General features: G+C 45.6%; 1 long non-coding RNA gene across 2 annotated transcripts; it reads left to right on the top strand.

Moving 5' to 3' along the window:
• The first annotated feature begins 7,736 nt into the window (after positions 1-7,736).
• On the top strand, positions 7,737-9,784 carry LOC127919958 (uncharacterized). 2 transcript variants are annotated; one of them, XR_008104615.1, is made up of 4 exons: positions 7,737-7,794; positions 7,949-8,155; positions 8,927-8,977; positions 9,747-9,784. It is a non-coding gene; the product is annotated as an uncharacterized LOC127919958 (long non-coding RNA). The 2 variants fall into 2 exon arrangements; XR_008104616.1 differs by lacking the exon at positions 7,737-7,794 and having other exon boundaries at positions 7,880-8,000; positions 8,053-8,155.
• The last annotated feature ends 9,661 nt before the right edge of the window (positions 9,785-19,445 follow it).

A 19,445-nucleotide genomic window follows, 5' to 3' on the forward strand; every position in this document is an offset into this window, starting at 1 on the left:
GGTGTGGTGTGTATTGTATTGTGTGGTGTGGTGTGTGTGTGTATTGTATGGTGTGGTGTGGTGTGGTGTGTATTGTATTGTGTGGTGTGGTGTGGTGTGTATTGTATTGTGTGGTGTGGTGTGGTGTGTATTGTATGGTGTGGTGTGGTGTGTATTGTATTGTGTGGTGTGGTGTGTATTGTATTGTATTGTATTGTGGTGTTGTGTGTTGTGGTGTGGTGTGGTGTGGTGTGTATTGTATTGTATTGTGGTGTTGTGTGTTGTGTTGTGGTGTGGTGTGGTGTGTATTGTATTGTATTGTGGTGTGGTGTGGTGTGTATTGTATGGTGTGGTGTGGTGTGGTGTGGTGTGTATTATATTGTGGTGTGTGTGTTGTGGTGTGGTGTGTATTGTATTGTATTGTGTGGTGTGGTGTGGTGTGTATTGTATGGTGTGGTGTGGTGTGTATTGTGTGGTGTGGTGTGGTGTGTATTGTATGGTGTGGTGTGGTGTGGTGTGTATTGTATGGTGTGGTGTGGTGTGGTGTGTATTGTATGGTGTGGTGTGGTGTGTATTGTATGGTGTGGTGTGGTGTGTATTGTATGGTGTGGTGTGGTGTGGTGTGTATTGTATTGTGTGGTGTGGTGTGGTGTGTATTGTATGGTGTGGTGTGGTGTGTATTGTATGGTGTGGTGTGGTGTGTATTGTATGGTGTGGTGTGGTGTGGTGTGTATTGTATGGTGTGGTGTGGTGTGGTGTGTATTGTATGGTGTGGTGTGGTGTATTGTATTGTATTGTATTGTATTGTATTGTATTGTATTGTATTGTTGTGTGTGTGGTGTGGTGTGGTGTGTATTGTATTGTATTGTGGTGTTGTGTGTTGTGTTGTGTTGTGGTGTGGTGTGTATTGTATTGTATTGTGTGGTGTGGTGTGTATTGTATGGTGTGGTGTGGTGTGTATTGTATGGTATGGTGTGGTGTGTATTGTATTGTATTGTGGTGTTGTGTGTTGTGTTGTGGTGTGGTGTGTATTGTATTGTGTTCATGTGGTGTGTTGTATTGTATTGTATTGTATTGTGTTCATGTATTGTATTGTATTGTATTGTATTGTATTGTATTGTATTGTATTGTGTTCATGTGGTGTATTGTATTGTATTGTATTGTATTGTATTGTGTTCATGTGTTATATGTACTACTGGTTATATGAACACGCTGACAACTTCCTCCTGACCTCTTGCCAGGTTCACCTCGTAAAAAGAGGTGTGTAACCTCTTCCTCCTGACCTCTTGCCAGGTTCACCTCGTAAAAAGAGGTTTGTAACCTCCGGGGTCTTTTTCAAGGTTAAATAAAGGTCAACTTAAAAAGTAATATTCAGTAGGTAGGCCGTTTCCCACACATCCTCACTGTAGCTTTGCGTGACGTATTGATTACAACATGTCTAAATGATCTGGTGACCAATTCCCTGGGAAAGGACCCCCTGTTGGGTAATGGCTTTCAGAGCTTTGAGAGTAAAATGGGTTCTACACACGTCCATCTGTATTCCCGCGTTTGTCACCCTTATCAGTCAGGTACCTTCATATCACCCTTATCAGTCAGGTACCTTCATATCACCCTTATCAGTCAGGTACCTTCATATCACCCTTATCAGTCAGGTACCTTCATATCACCCTTATCAGTCAGGTACCTTCATGTCACCCTTATCAGTCAGGTACCTTCATATCACCCTTATCAGTCAGGTACCTTCATATCACCCTTATCAGTCAGGTACCTTCATATCAACCTTATCACCCTTATCAGTCAGGTACCTTCATATCACCCTTATCAGTCAGGTACCTTCATGTCACCCTTATCAGTCAGGTACCTTCATATCATCCTTATCAGTCAGGTACCTTCATATCACCCTTATCAGTCAGGTACCTTCATGTCACCCTTATCAGTCAGGTACCTTCATGTCACCCTTATCAGTCAGGTACCTTCATATCACCCTTATCAGTCAGGTACCTTCATATCACCCTTATCAGTCAGGTACCTTCATATCACCCTTATCAGTCAGGTACCTTCATATCACCCTTATCAGTCAGGTACCTTCATATCACCCTTATCAGTCAGGTACCTTCATATCACCCTTATCAGTCAGGTACCTTCATATCACCCTTATCACCCTTATCAGTCAGGTACCTTCATGTCACCCTTATCAGTCAGGTACCTTCATGGCACCCTTATCAGTCAGGTACCTTCATATCACCCTTATCAGTCAGGTACCTTCATATCACCCTTATCAGTCAGGTACCTTCATATCACCCTTATCAGTCAGGTACCTTCATGTCACCCTTATCAGTCAGGTACCTTCATATCACCCTTATCAGTCAGGTACCTTCATATCACCGTTATCAGTCAGGTACCTTCATATCACCCTTATCACCCTTATCAGTCAGGTACCTTCATATCACCCATATCAGTCAGGTACCTTCATATCACCCTTATCAGTCAGGTACCTTCATATCACCCTTATCAGTCAGGTACCTTCATATCACCCTTATCAGTCAGGTACCTTCATATCACCCTTATCAGTCAGGTACCTTCATATCACCCTTATCAGTCAGGTACCTTCATATCACCCTTATCACCCTTATCAGTCAGGTACTTTCATATCACCCTTATCAGTCAGGTACCTTCATATCACCCTTATCAGTCAGGTACCTTCATATCACCCTTATCAGTCAGGTACCTTCATATCACCCTTATCGCCCTTATCAGTCAGGTACCTTCATGTCACCCTCATCAGTCAGGTACCTTCATGTCACCCTTATCAGTCAGGTACCTTCTTATCACCCTTATCAGTCAGGTACCTTCATATCACCCTTATCAGTCAGGTACCTTCATATCACCCTTATCAGTCAGGTACCTTCATATCACCCTTATCAGTCAGGTACCTTCATATCACCCTTATCACCCTTATCAGTCAGGTACCTTCATGTCACCCTTATCAGTCAGGTACCTTCATATCACCCTTATCAGTCAGGTACCTTCATATCACCCTTATCAGTCAGGTACCTTCATGTCACCCTTATCAGTCAGGTACCTTCATGTCACCCTTATCAGTCAGGTACCTTCATATCACCCTTATCAGTCAGGTACCTTCATGTCACCCTTATCAGTCAGGTACCTTCATATCACCCTTATCAGTCAGGTACCTTCATATCACCCTTATCAGTCAGGTACCTTCATATCACCCTTATCAGTCAGGTACCTTCATATCATCCTTATCAGTCAGGTACCTTCATATCACCCTTATCACCCTTATCACCCTTATCAGTCAGGTACCTTCATATCACCCTTATCACCCTTATCACCCTTATCACCCTTATCACCCTTATCCGTCAGGTACCTTCATATCACCCTTAACACCCTTATCACCCTTATCAGTCAGGTACCTTCATATCACCCTTATCACCCTTATCAGTCAGGTACCTTCATATCACCCTTATCACCCTTATCAGTCAGGTACCTTCATATCACCCTTATCACCCTTATCAGTCAGGTACCTTCATATCACCCTTATCACCCTTATCAGTCAGGTACCTTCATATCACCCTTATCACCCTTATCAGTCAGGTACCTTCATATCACCCTTATCACCCTTATCAGTCAGGTACCTTCATATCACCCTTATCACCCTTATCAGTCAGGTACCTTCATATCACCCATATCAGTCAGGTACCTTCATATCACCCTTATCACCCTTATCAGTCAGGTACCTTCATATCACCCTTATCAGTCAGGTACCTTCATGTCACCCTTATCACCCTTATCAGTCAGGTACCTTCATGTCACCCTTATCAGTCAGGTACCTTCATATCACCCTTATCAGTCAGGTACCTTCATATCACCCTTATCATCCTTATCAGTCAGGTACCTTCATATCACCCTTATCATCCTTATCAGTCAGGTACCTTCATATCACCCTTATCAGTCAGGTACCTTCATATCACCCTTATCACCCTTATCAGTCAGGTACCTTCATATCACCCTTATCACCCTTATCAGTCAGGTACCTTCATATCACCCTTATCACCCTTATCAGTCAGGTACCTTCATATCACCCTTATCAGTCAGGTACCTTCATATCACCCTTATCACCCTTATCAGTCAGGTACCTTCATATCACCCTTATCACCCTTATCAGTCAGGTACCTTCATATCACCCTTATCACCCTTATCAGTCAGGTACCTTCATATCACCCTTATCACCCTTATCAGTCAGGTACCTTCATATCACCCTTATCACCCTTATCAGTCAGGTACCTTCATATCACCCTTATCAGTCAGGTACCTTCATATCACCCTTATCACCCTTATCAGTCAGGTACCTTCATATCACCCTTATCAGTCAGGTACCTTCATATCACCCTTATCACCCTTATCAGTCAGGTACCTTCATATCACCCTTATCACCCTTATCAGTCAGGTACCTTCATATCACCCTTATCACCCTTATCAGTCAGGTACCTTCATATCACCCTTATCAGTCAGGTACCTTCATATCACCCTTATCACCCTTATCAGTCAGGTACCTTCATATCACCCTTATCAGTCAGGTACCTTCATGTCACCCTTATCACCCTTATCAGTCAGGTACCTTCATATCACCCTTATCAGTCAGGTACCTTCATATCACCCTTATCAGTCAGGTACCTTCATATCACCCTTATCAGTCAGGTACCTTCATATCACCCTTATCAGTCAGGTACCTTCATATCACCCTTATCACCCTTATCAGTCAGGTACCTTCATGTCACCCTTATCAGTCAGGTACCTTCATATCACCCTTATCACCCTTATCAGTCAGGTACCTTCATATCACCCTTATCAGTCAGGTACCTTCATATCACCCTTATCACCCTTATCAGTCAGGTACCTTCATATCACCCTTATCAGTCAGGTACCTTCATATCACCCTTATCACCCTTATCAGTCAGGTACCTTCATATCACCCTTATCAGTCAGGTACCTTCATATCATCCTTATCATCAGGTACCTTCATATCACCCTTATCAGTCAGGTACCTTCATATCACCCTTATCACCCTTATCAGTTAGGTACCTTCACATCACCCTTATCAGTCAGGTCATGTCACCCTTATCAGTCAGGTACCTTCATATCACCCTTATCAGTCAGGTACCTTCATATCACCCTTATCAATCAGGTACCTTCATATCACCCTTATCAGTCAGGTACCTTCATATCACCCTTATCAGTCAGGTACTTTCATATCACCCTTATCAGTCAGGTACCTTCATATCACCCTTATCAGTCAGGTACCTTCATATCACCCTTATCAGTCAGGTACCTTCATATCATCCTTATCAGTCAGGTACCTTCATATCACCCTTATCAGTCAGGTACCTTCATATCACCCTTATCACCCTTATCAGTTAGGTACCTTCATATCACCCTTATCAGTCAGGTACCTTCATGTCATCCTTATCAGTCAGGTACCTTCATATCACCCTTATCACCCTTATCAGTCAGGTACCTTCATATCACCCTTATCAGTCAGGTACCTTCATATCACCCTTATCAGTCAGGTACCTTCATGTCATCCTGTGGGAACACTGCAACCCGGTTCATTTGTTTTGTTTGAACAGTTGACACTGTTGTCCCCCGGAGTTCCCCCGTCTCCTCAGATGACGCTGGTCTGATAAGAGGTTTTACGACAGCCGCCCCATAACGGGACCTGCTTCTTTAGATTTGACATCGTCCACAGCTCAAAGATCCACTCTGGGGTTTTTTTTTTTGCTTTGTGTTGTTTCAAAATATGGTTAAAACTATCTAACCTTATTATATTATTATTATTATTATTATTATTATTTATTATTATTATTATTAACCTCACGGACTGTCAGTCCTTTCCCGAAGCTCCGTCTGTCAATCCCTCCGTTTTATAACTCCTCAAACCTTTGTTTTTTAATCATCACAAAGTGGGCCTTTCTCTGCTATCCTCCTTACACTAAAATCCTCCCCGGAATTCACGTCTAATTACGCTGACACGCGCTATTGGACGTCTCCTCACTTAGCAGAGGTCGTCACGGTGATTGTTGGATCATGGTGTGTGTGTGTGTGGGGGGTTCAGGATCGTGATTGGATAATTGCTCTGACATCACCAGGGTATCTTTGAGAGAACAGAGTCTCAGGTGGAACTCTATTCCCAAGTCAGTGGAGTTATCTGGACCGGGCCCTGACAGTAGTAGTGGACTATATAGGGGAGAGGTAGTTATCTGGACCGGGCCCTGACAGTAGTAGTGGACTATATAGGGGAGAGGTAGTTATCTGGACCGGGCCCTATGGTAGTAGTGGACTATATAGGGGAGAGGTAGTTATCTGGACCGGGCCCTATGGTAGTAGTGGACTATATAGGGAAGAGGTAGTTATCTGGACCGGGCCCTGACAGTAGTAGTGGACTATATAGGGGAGAGGTAGTTATCTGGACCGGGCCCTATGGTAGTAGTGGACTATATAGGGGAGAGGTAGTTATCTGGACCGGGCCCTATGGTAGTAGTGGACTATATAGGGAAGAGGTAGTTATCTGGACCGGGCCCTGACAGTAGTAGTGGACTATATAGGGGAGAGGTAGTTATCTGGACCGGGCCATATGGTAGTAGTGGACTATATAGGGGAGAGGTAGTTATCTGGACCGGGCCCTGACAGTAGTAGTGGACTATATAGGGGAGAGGTAGTTATCTGGACCGGGCCCTGACAGTAGTAGTGGACTATATAGGGAAGAGGTAGTTATCTGGACCGGGCCCTGACAGTAGTAGTGGACTATATAGGGGAGAGGTAGTTATCTGGACCGGGTCATATGGTAGTAGTGGACTATATAGGGAAGAGGTAGTTATCTGGACCGGGCCCTATGGTAGTAGTGGACTATATAGGGAAGAGGTAGTTATCTGGACCGGGCCCTGACAGTAGTAGTGGACTATATAGGGGAGAGGTAGTTATCTGGACCGGGCCCTGACAGTAGTAGTGGACTATATAGGGAAGAGGTAGTTATCTGGACCGGGCCCTGACAGTAGTAGTGGACTATATAGGGGAGAGGTAGTTATCTGGACCGGGCCCTGACAGTAGTAGTGGACTATATAGGGGAGAGGTAGTTATCTGGACCGGGCCCTGACAGTAGTAGTGGACTATATAGGGAGAGGTAGTTATCTGGACCGGGCCCTGACAGTAGTAGTGGACTATATAGGGAAGAGGTAGTTATCTGGACCGGGCCCTATGGTAGTAGTGGACTATATAGGGGAGAGGTAGTTATCTGGACCGGGCCCTGACAGTAGTAGTGGACTATATAGGGGAGAGGTAGTTATCTGGACCGGGCCCTGACAGTAGTAGTGGACTATATAGGGGAGAGGTAGTTATCTGGACCGGGCCCTGACAGTAGTAGTGGACTATATAGGGAGAGGTAGTTATCTGGACCGGGTCATATGGTAGTAGTGGACTATATAGGGAAGAGGTAGTTATCTGGACCGGGCCCTGACAGTAGTAGTGGACTATATAGGGGAGAGGTAGTTATCTGGACCGGGCCCTGACAGTAGTAGTGGACTATATAGGGGAGAGGTAGTTATCTGGACCGGGCCCTATGGTAGTAGTGGACTATATAGGGGAGAGGTAGTTATCTGGACCGGGCCCTATGGTAGTAGTGGACTATATAGGGGAGAGGTAGTTATCTGGACCGGGCCCTATGGTAGTAGTGGACTATATAGGGGAGAGGTAGTTATCTGGACCGGGTCATATGGTAGTAGTGGACTATATAGGGGAGAGGTAGTTATCTGGACCGGGCCCTGATGGTAGTAGTGGACTATATAGGGGAGAGGTAGTTATCTGGACCGGGCCATATGGTAGTAGTGGACTATATAGGGGAGAGGTAGTTATCTGGACCGGGCCATATGGTAGTAGTGGACTATATAGGGGAGAGGTAGTTATCTGGACCGGGCCCTGACAGTAGTAGTGAACTATATAGGGGAGAGGTAGTTATCTGGACCGGGCCCTGACAGTAGTAGTGGACTATATAGGGGAGAGGTAGTTATCTGGACCGGGCCATATGGTAGTAGTGGACTATATAGGGGAGAGGTAGTTATCTGGACCGGGCCCTGACAGTAGTAGTGAACTATATAGGGGAGAGGTAGTTATCTGGACCGGGTCCTGACAGTAGTAGTGGACTATATAGGGGAGAGGTAGTTATCTGGACCGGGCCCTGACAGTAGTAGTGGACTATATAGGGGAGAGGTAGTTATCTGGACCGGGCCCTGACAGTAGTAGTGGACTATATAGGGGAGAGGTAGTTATCTGGACCGGGCCATATGGTAGTAGTGGACTATAAAGGGGAGAGGTAGTTATCTGGACCGGGTCCTGACAGTAGTAGTGAACTATATAGGGGAGAGGTAGTTATCTGGACCGGGTCCTGACAGTAGTAGTGGACTATATAGGGAAGAGGTAGTTATCTGGACCGGGTCATATGGTAGTAGTGGACTATATAGGGAGAGGTAGTTATCTGGACCGGGCCCTGATGGTAGTAGTGGACTATATATGGGAGAGGTAGTTATCTGGACCGGGCCCTGATGGTAGTAGTGGACTATATATGGGTGAGTAGTTATCTGGACCGGGCCCTATGGTAGTAGTGGACTATATAGGGAAGAGGTAGTTATCTGGACCGGGCCCTGACAGTAGTAGTGGACTATATAGGGGAGAGGTAGTTATCTGGACCGGGTCATATGGTAGTAGTGGACTATATAGGGAGAGGTAGTTATCTGGACCGGGCCCTGACAGTAGTAGTGGACTATATAGGGGAGAGGTAGTTATCTGGACCGGGCCCTATGGTAGTAGTGGACTATATAGGGGAGAGGTAGTTATCTGGACCGGGCCCTATGGTAGTAGTGGACTATATAGGGGAGAGGTAGTTATCTGGACCGGGCCATATGGTAGTAGTGGACTATATAGGGGAGAGGTAGTTATCTGGACCGGGCCCTATGGTAGTAGTGGACTATATAGGGAAGAGGTAGTTATCTGGACCGGGCCCTATGGTAGTAGTGGACTATATAGGGGAGAGGTAGTTATCTGGACCGGGCCCTATGGTAGTAGTGGACTATATAGGGGAGAGGTAGTTATCTGGACCGGGCCCTGACAGTAGTAGTGGACTATATAGGGAGAGGTAGTTATCTGGACCGGGCCCTGACAGTAGTAGTGGACTATATAGGGAGAGGTAGTTATCTGGACCGGGCCATATGGTAGTAGTGGACTATATGGGGAGAGGTAGTTATCTGGACCGGGCCCTGACAGTAGTAGTGAACTATATAGGGAGAGGTAGTTATCTGGACCGGGCCCTGACAGTAGTAGTGAACTATATAGGGGAGAGGTAGTTATCTGGACCGGGCCCTGACAGTAGTAGTGAACTATATAGGGAGAGGTAGTTATCTGGACTGGGCCCTGACAGTAGTAGTGGACTATATAGGGGAGAGGTAGTTATCTGGACCGGGCCCTGACAGTAGTAGTGGACTATATAGGGGAGAGGTAGTTATCTGGACCGGGCCATATGGTAGTAGTGGACTATAAAGGGGAGAGGTAGTTATCTGGACCGGGTCCTGACAGTAGTAGTGAACTATATAGGGGAGAGGTAGTTATCTGGACCGGGTCCTGACAGTAGTAGTGGACTATATAGGGAAGAGGTAGTTATCTGGACCGGGTCATATGGTAGTAGTGGACTATATAGGGGAGAGGTAGTTATCTGGACCGGGCCCTGACAGTAGTAGTGGACTATATAGGGGAGAGGTAGTTATCTGGACCGGGCCCTGACAGTAGTAGTGGACTATATATGGGTGAGGTAGTTATCTGGACCGGGCCCTGACCCCAGGTGCTCGGTAACACGGTAGTAGTGGACTATATAGGGAAGAGGTAGTTATCTGGACCGGGCCCTGACAGTAGTAGTGGACTATATACGGGAAGAGGTAGTTATCTGGACCGGGTCATATGGTAGTAGTGGACTAACAGGGGAGAGGTAGTTATCTGGACCCCCTGACAGTAGTAGTGGACTATATATATATATATAATAATATATGCCATTTGGCAGAGCTTTTACCCCAAAGCGACTTACAGTCATGTGATACGTATGGGTGGTCCCGGGATCGAACCCACTACCCTGGCGTTGCAAGCGCCATGCTCTACCAACTGAGCTACAGAAGGATATAGGGAAGAGGTAGTTATCTGGACCGGGCCCTGACGGTAGTAGTTCTGGTTATATACACGCTGTGCAGATACAGACCCCAACACCCAGCAGGTGATCTGTAACACGCTGTGTAGATACAGACCCCAACACCCAGCAGGTGATCGGTAACACGCTGTGTAGATACAGACCCCAACGCCCAGCAGGTGATCGGTAACACGCTGTGTAGATACAGACCCCAACACCCAGCAGGTGATCGGTAACACGCTGTGTAGATACAGACCCCAACACCCAGCAGGTGATCGGTAACACGCTGTGTAGATACAGACCCCAACACCCAGCAGGTGATCGGTAACACGCTGTGTAGATACAGACCCCAACACCCAGCAGGTGATCGGTAACACGCTGTGTAGATACAGACCCCAACACCCAGCAGGTGATCGGTAACACACTGTGTAGATACAGACCCCAACACCCAGCAGGTGATCGGTAACACGCTGTGTAGATACAGACCCCAACACCCAGCAGGTGATCGGTAACACGCTGTGTAGATACAGACCCCAACACCCAGCAGGTGATCGGTAACACGCTGTGTAGATACAGACCCCAACACCCAGCAGGTGATCGGTAACACGCTGTGTAGATACAGACCCCAACACCCAGCAGGTGATCGGTAACACGCTGTGTAGATACAGACCCCAACACCCAGCAGGTGATCAGTAACACGCTGTGTAGATACAGACCCCAACACCCAGCAGGTGATCGGTAACACGCTGTGTAGATACAGACCCCAACACCCAGCAGGTGATCGGTAACACGCTGTGTAGATACAGACCCCAACACCCAGCAGGTGATCAGTAACACGCTGTGTAGATACAGACCCCAACACCCAGCAGGTGATCGGTAACACACTGTGTAGATACAGACTCCAACACCCAGCAGGTGATCGGTAACACGCTGTGTAGATACAGACCCCAACACCCAGCAGGTGATCGGTAACACGCTGTGTAGATACAGACCCCAACACCCAGCAGGTGATCGGTAACACGCTGTGTAGATACAGACCCCAACACCCAGCAGGTGATCGGTAACACGCTGTGTAGATACAGACCCCAACACCCAGCAGGTGATCGGTAACACGCTGTGTAGATACAGACCCCAACACCCAGCAGGTGATCGGTAACACGCTGTGTAGATACAGACCCCAACACCCAGCAGGTGATCGGTAACACGCTGTGTAGATACAGACTCTAGACAGGGGAAGATACAGACCCAAACACCCAGCAGGTGATCGGTAACACGCTGTGTAGATACAGACCCAACACCCAGCAGGTGATCGGTAACACGCTGTGTAGATACAGACCCCAACACCCAGCAGGTGATCGGTAACCCGCTGTGTAGATACAGACTCTAGACAGGGGAAGATACAGACCCCAACACCCAGCAGGTGATCGGTAACACGCTGTGTAGATACAGACCCCAACACCCAGCAGGTGATCGGTAACACGCTGTGTAGATACAGACCCCAACACCCAGCAGGTGATCGGTAACACGCTGTGTAGATACAGACCCCAACACCCAGCAGGTGATCGGTAACACGCTGTGTAGATACAGACCCCAACACCCAGCAGGTGATCGGTAACACGCTGTGTAGATACAGACCCCAACACCCAGCAGGTGATCGGTAACACGCTGTGTAGATACAGACCCCAACACCCAGCAGGTGATCGGTAACACGCTGTGTAGATACAGACCCCAACACCCAGCAGGTGATCGGTAACACACTGTGTAGATACAGACCCCAACACCCAGCAGGTGATCGGTAACACGCTGTGTAGATACAGACCCCAACACCCAGCAGGTGATCGGTAACACGCTGTGTAGATACAGACCCCAACACCCAGCAGGTGATCGGTAACACGCTGTGTAGATACAGACCCCAACACCCAGCAGGTGATCGGTAACACGCTGTGTAGATACAGACCCCAACACCCAGCAGGTGATCGGTAACACGCTGTGTAGATACAGACCCCAACACCCAGCAGGTGATCGGTAACACGCTGTGTAGATACAGACCCCAACACCCAGCAGGTGATCGGTAACACGCTGTGTAGATACAGACCCCAACACCCAGCAGGTGATCGGTAACACGCTGTGTAGATACAGACCCCAACACCCAGCAGGTGATCGGTAACACGCTGTGTAGATACAGACCCCAACACCCAGCAGGTGATCGGTAACACGCTGTGTAGATACAGACCCCAACACCCAGCAGGTGATCGGTAACACGCTGTGTAGATACAGACCCCAACACCCAGCAGGTGATCGGTAACACACTGTGTAGATACAGACCCCAACACCCAGCAGGTGATCGGTAACACGCTGTGTAGATACAGACCCCAACACCCAGCAGGTGGTAGATCGGTAACACGCTGTGTAGATACAGACCCCAACACCCAGCAGGTGATCGGTAACACGCTGTGTAGATACAGACCCCAACACCCAGCAGGTGATCGGTAACACGCTGTGTAGATACAGACCCCAACACCCAGCAGGTGATCGGTAACACGCTGTGTAGATACAGACCCCAACACCCAGCAGGTGATCGGTAACACGCTGTGTAGATACAGACCCCAACACCCAGCAGGTGATCGGTAACACGCTGTGTAGATACAGACCCCAACACCCAGCAGGTGATCGGTAACACGCTGTGTAGATACAGACCCCAACACCCAGCAGGTGATCGGTAACACGCTGTGTAGATACAGACCCCAACACCCAGCAGGTGATCGGTAACACGCTGTGTAGATACAGACCCCAACACCCAGCAGGTGATCGGTAACACGCTGTGTAGATACAGACCCCAACACCCAGCAGGTGATCGGTAACACGCTGTGTAGATACAGACCCCAACACCCAGCAGGTGATCGGTAACACGCTGTGTAGATACAGACCCCAACACCCAGCAGGTGATCGGTAACACACTGTGTAGATACAGACCCCAACACCCAGCAGGTGATCGGTAACACGCTGTGTAGATACAGACCCCAACACCCAGCAGGTGATCGGTAACACGCTGTGTAGATACAGACCCCAACACCCAGCAGGTGATCGGTAACACGCTGTGTAGATACAGACCCCAACACCCAGCAGGTGATCGGTAACACGCTGTGTAGATACAGACCCCAACACCCAGCAGGTGATCAGTAACACGCTGTGTAGATACAGACCCCAACACCCAGCAGGTGATCGGTAACACGCTGTGTAGATACAGACCCCAACACCCAGCAGGTGATCGGTAACACGCTGTGTAGATACAGACCCCAACACCCAGCAGGTGATCGGTAACACGCTGTGTAGATACAGACCCCAACACCCAGCAGGTGATCGGTAACACGCTGTGTAGATACAGACCCCAACACCCAGCAGGTGATCGGTAACACGCTGTGTAGATACAGACCCCAACACCCAGCAGGTGATCGGTAACACGCTGTGTAGATACAGACCCCAACACCCAGCAGGTGATCGGTAACACACTGTGTAGATACAGACCCCAACACCCAGCAGGTGATCAGTAACACGCTGTGTAGATACAGACCCCAACACCCAGCAGGTGATCGGTAACACACTGTGTAGATACAGACCCTACCCTAGCCTCCCTCCCCACAGTGGCCCCCCGCTGATATTTGTAATTTCGGTTTGTTTCTTTTCTGAAGGGGACAGCAGGAGTGTCTGTGTGTGTGTGTGTGTGTGTGTGTGTGTGTGTGTGTGTGTGTGTGTGTGTGTGTGTGTGTGTGTGTGTGTGTGTGTGTGTGTGTGTGTGTGTGTGTGTGTGTGTGTGTGTGTGTTTGTGTTTTTATAGTTTATATGCACCACTCGACTGTGACTCTCCATGACTCTATAATAGTATCTATAATGAGATGTTCTAGTCTGAAGGACCTCTTCTTTATGGACAGAAATGAAGATCAAAACCTCCCTACAGAGGACATTTCCTCTGAAAGGAAGTAAATACCGCCATCTCTTGGACAATATTAGAAGTACAAGTTTTGTGCCAAGACAGGAAGTTCATGAAGTAACCACTAGAGGGTAGGAGTCTGTAAAATTCCGGGTAAATTGACCATTAAACATCATGATTGTTGTTTAAAAGTTAGAGCGGATGTTTTGGGATATCTATCCTGTTCCTTTATCCATCTTTATATTTTGTTGTACCTTCCAATAAGTCTTAAACAGGCCATACATAACTTCACAGAGCTCTTGAGCCAAAATGGGGTCCCTGAAATGGACAGAAATCATAGTCTTAAACAGGCCATTCATAACTTCACAGAGCTCTTGAGCCAAAATGGGTTCCTGAAATGGACAGAAATCATAGTCTTAAACAGGCCATACATAACTTCACAGAGCTCTTGAGCCAAAATGGGTCCCTGAAACCATAGAATTAGGCATTAGAACAATAGAATGGACATGAACTATATGTGTCTGCTAAATGACTTAAATGTAAATGTAAATGTAGAGGGGCGACAGGGTAGCCTAGTGGTTAGAGTGAAGGGGCGGCAGGTAGCCTAGTGGTTAGATTGGAGGGGAGGCAGCGCAGCCTAGTGGTTAGATTGGAGGGGCGGCAGGGTAGCCTATTGGTTAGAGTGGAGGGGCTGCAGGGTAGCCTAGTGGTTAGAGTGGAGGGGAGGCAGGGTAGCATAGTGGGTAGAGTGGAGGGGCGACAGGGTAGCCTAGTGGTTAGAGTGGAGGGACGGCAGGGTAGCCTAGTGGTTAGAGTGGAGGGGCTGCAGGGTAGTCTAGTGGTTAGAGTGGAGGGGTGGCAGGGTAGCCTAGTGGTTAGAGTGGAGGGGCGACAGGGTAGCCTAGTGGTTAGAGTGGAGGGAGGCAGGGTAGCCTAGTGGTTAGAGTGGAGGGCGACAGGGTAGACTAGTGGTTAGACTGGAGGGGCTGCAGGGTAGCCTAGTGGTTAGAGTGGAGGGGTGGCAGGGTAGCCTAGTGGTTAGAGTGGAGGGGAGGCAGGGTAGCCTAGTGGTTAGAGTGGAGGGGCGACAGGGTAGACTAGTGGTTAGACTGGAGGGGCTGCAGGGTAGCCTAGTGGTTAGAGTGGAGGGGTGGCAGGGTAGCCTAGTGGTTAGAGTGGAGGGGAGGCAGGGTAGCCTAGTGGTTAGAGTGGAGGGGAGGCAGGGTAGGCTAGTGGTTAGAGATACATAACTTCACAGAGCTCTTGAGCCAAAATGGTTCACTGAAACCATAGAATTAGGCATTAGAACAATAGAATGGACATGAACTATCTTATGACAGTATAGAGGGGCGACAGGGTAGCCTAGTGGTTAGAGTGGAGGAGGCAGCGCAGCCTAGTGGTTAGATTGGAGGGGCGGCAGGGTAGCCTAGTGGTTAGAGATACATAACTTCACAGAGCTCTTGAGCCAAAATGGTTCACTGAAACCATAGAATTAGGCATTAGAACAATAGAATGGACATGAACTATCTTATGACAGTATAGAAGGTCTGACATTTTGGTAAAGAGGTTGGTCAACCATGGTCAGCTAATGCTGTGATAATATATTTTGTCAAACAATGAATTTTAAGATTATCTGCACAGTTTATTAGCTAGCTAGCTAGACACTTATCTGCACAGTTTATTAGCTAGCTAGCTAGACACTTATCTGCACAGTTTATTAGCTAGCTAGCTAGACGCTTATCTGCACAGTTTATTATCTAGCTAGCTAGACACTTATCTACACAGTTTATTAGCTAGCTAGCTAGACGCTTATCTGCACAGTTTATTATCTAGCTAGCTAGACACTTATCTACACAGTTTATTAGCTAGCTAGCTAGACACTTATCTGCACAGTTTATTATCTAGCTAGCTAGACACTTATCTGCACAGTTTATTAGCTAGCTAGCTAGACACTTATCTGCACAGTTTATTAGCTAGCTAGCTAGACACTTATCTGTATGTTTATTAGCTAATAAGATAGACACTTATCTGTATGTTTATTAGCTAATAAGATAGACACTTATCTCTATGTTTATTAGCTAATAAGATAGACACTTATCTCTATGTTTATTAGCTAATAAGATAGACACTTATCTCTATGTTTATTAGCTAATAAGATAGACACTTATCTGTATGTTTATTAGCTAATAAGATAGACACTTATCTCTATGTTTATTAGCTAATAAGATAGACACTTATCTGTATGTTTATTAGCTAATAAGATAGACACTTATCTGTATGTTTATTAGCTAATAAGATAGACACTTATCTGTATGTTTATTAGCTAATAAGATAGACTTATCCTATGTTTATTAGCTTTATTCTCCTAACCTGACACTTATCTCTATGTTAATTCTAATAACCTGAGCCTACTTTTAGGCTAACCTGATAGTTAATTCTCCTTCTGTTGTTAATTCTCCTAACCCTGAACATTAATTCTCTAAAAAGCTAACCTGATACACTTAATTCTCTAACCTGATTTAAGCTAAGACCTGTTAATTCTCCTAACCTGATATGTTAATTCTCCTAATTTAGCTAACCTATTTGTTAATTCTCCTAACCTAATGTTTAACTCCTAATAAGAAATTAACCTGATACGTTAATTCTCCTAACCTGATACGTTAATTCTCCTAATTCTAGGCTCCTAACCTGATTCGTTAATTCTCCTAACCTGATACGTTAATTCTCCTAACCTGCAGTTAATTCTCCTAACCTGATACCTAATTCTCCTAACCTGATACGTTAATTCTCCTAACCTGATACGTTAATTCTCCTAACCTGATTCGTTAATTCTCCTAACCTGCAATCTAAATTCTCCTAACCCTGATACGTTAATTCTCCTAACCTGATACGTTAATTCTCCTAACCTGATTCGTTAATTCTCCTAACCTGATACGTTAATTCTCCTAACCTGATACGTTAATTCTCCTAACCTGATACGTTAATTCTCCTAACCTGATACGTTAATTCTCCTAACCTGATACGTTAATTCTCCTAACCCGATACGTTAATTCTCCTAACCTGATATGTTAATTCTCCTAACCTGATACGTTAATTCTCCTAACCTGATTTGTTAATTCTCCTAACCTGCAGTCTAAATTCTCCTAACCTGATACTTTAATTCTCCTAACCTGCAGCCTAAATTCTCCTAACCTGATACGTTAATTCTCCTAACCTGATACGTTAATTCTCCTAACCTGCAGCCTTAATTCTCCTAACCTGATACGTTAATTCTCCTAACCTGATACGTTAATTCTCCTAACCTGATACGTTAATTCTCCTAACCTGCAGTTAATTCTCCTAACCTTCGTTAATTCTCCTAACCCTGATACGTTAATTCTCCTAACCTGAGCCTTAATTCTCCTAACCTGATACGTTAATTCTCCTAACCTGATACGTTAATTCTCCTAACCTGATACGTTAATTCTCCTAACCTGATACGTTAATTCTCCTAACCTGATACGTTAATTCTCCTAACCTGATACGTTAATTCTCCTAACCTGATACGTTAATTCTCCTAAACGTTAATTCTCCTAACCCTGATACGTTAATTCTCCTAACCTGCGTTAATTCTCCTAACCTGATACGTTAATTCTCCTAACCTGCAGTTAATTCTCCTAACCTGATACGTTAATTCTCCTAACCCTACGTTAATTCTCCTAACCTGATACGTTAATTCTCCTAACCTGATACGTTAATTCTCCTAACCTGATACGTTAATTCTCCTAACCTGATACGTTAATTCTCCTAACCTGAGCCTTAATTCTCCTAACCTGATACATTAATTCTCCTAACCTGAGCCGTTAATTCTCCTAACCCTGATACGTTAATTCTCCTAACCTGATACGTTAATTCTCCTAACCTGATACGTTAATTCTCCTAACCTGATACGTTAATTCTCCTAACCTGATACGTTAATTCTCCTAACCTGATACGTTAATTCTCCTAACCTGAGCGTTAATTCTCCTAACCTGATACGTTAATTCTCCTAACCTGATACGTTAATTCTCCTAACCTGATACGTTAATTCTCCTAACCTGATACGTTAATTCTCCTAACCTGATACGTTAATTCTCCTAACCTGATACGTTAATTCTCCTAACCTGATACGTTAATTCTCCTAACCTGATACGTTAATTCTCCTAACCTGATACGTTAATTCTCCTAACCTGCAGCCTAAATTCTCCTAACCTGATACGTTAATTCTCCTAACCTGATACGTTAATTCTCCTAACCTGATACGTTAATTCTCCTAACCTGATACGTTAATTCTCCTAACCTGATACGTTAATTCTCCTAACCTGATACGTTAATTCTCCTAACCTGATACGTTAATTCTCCTAACCTGCTACGTTAATTCTCCTAACCTGATACGTTAATTCTCCTAACCTGATACCTTAATTCTCCTAACCTGATACGTTAATTCTCCTAACCTGATACGTTAATTCTCCTAACCTGATACGTTAATTCTCCTAACCTGATACGTTAATTCTCCTAACCTGATACGTTAATTCTCCTAACCTGATACGTTAATTCTCCTAACCTGCTACGTTAATTCTCCTAACCTGATACGTTAATTCTCCTAACCTGATACGTTAATTCTCCTAACCTGATACGTTAATTCTCCTAACCTGATACGTTAATTCTCCTAACCTGATACGTTAATTCTCCTAACCTGATACGTTAATTCTCCTAACCTGATACGTTAATTCTCCTAACCTGATACGTTAATTCTCCTAACCTGATACGTTAATTCTCCTAACCTGATACGTTAATTCTCCTAACCTGCAGCCTAAATTCTCCTAACCTGATACGTTAATTCTCCTAACCTGATACGTTAATTCTCCTAACCTGATACGTTAATTCTCCTAACCTGCAGCCTAAATTCTCCTAACCTGATACGTTAATTCTCCTAACCTGATACGTTAATTCTCCTAACCTGATACGTTAATTCTCCTAACCTGATACGTTAATTCTCCTAACCTGATACGTTAATTCTCCTAACCCTGATACGTTAATTCTCCTAACCTGCAGCCTTAATTCTCCTAACCTGCAGCCTAAATTCTCCTAACCTGATACGTTAATTCTCCTAACCTGATACGTTAATTCTCCTAACCTGATACGTTAATTCTCCTAACCTGCAGCCTTAATTCTCCTAACCTGCAGCCTAAATTCTCCTAACCTGATACGTTAATTCTCCTAACCCTGATACGTTAATTCTCCTAACCTGATACGTTAATTCTCCTAACCTGATACGTTAAT

Source organism: Oncorhynchus keta, unplaced genomic scaffold (genome assembly GCF_023373465.1).
Source record: "Oncorhynchus keta strain PuntledgeMale-10-30-2019 unplaced genomic scaffold, Oket_V2 Un_contig_17953_pilon_pilon, whole genome shotgun sequence".
Lineage (NCBI taxonomy): Eukaryota > Metazoa > Chordata > Actinopteri > Salmoniformes > Salmonidae > Oncorhynchus > Oncorhynchus keta.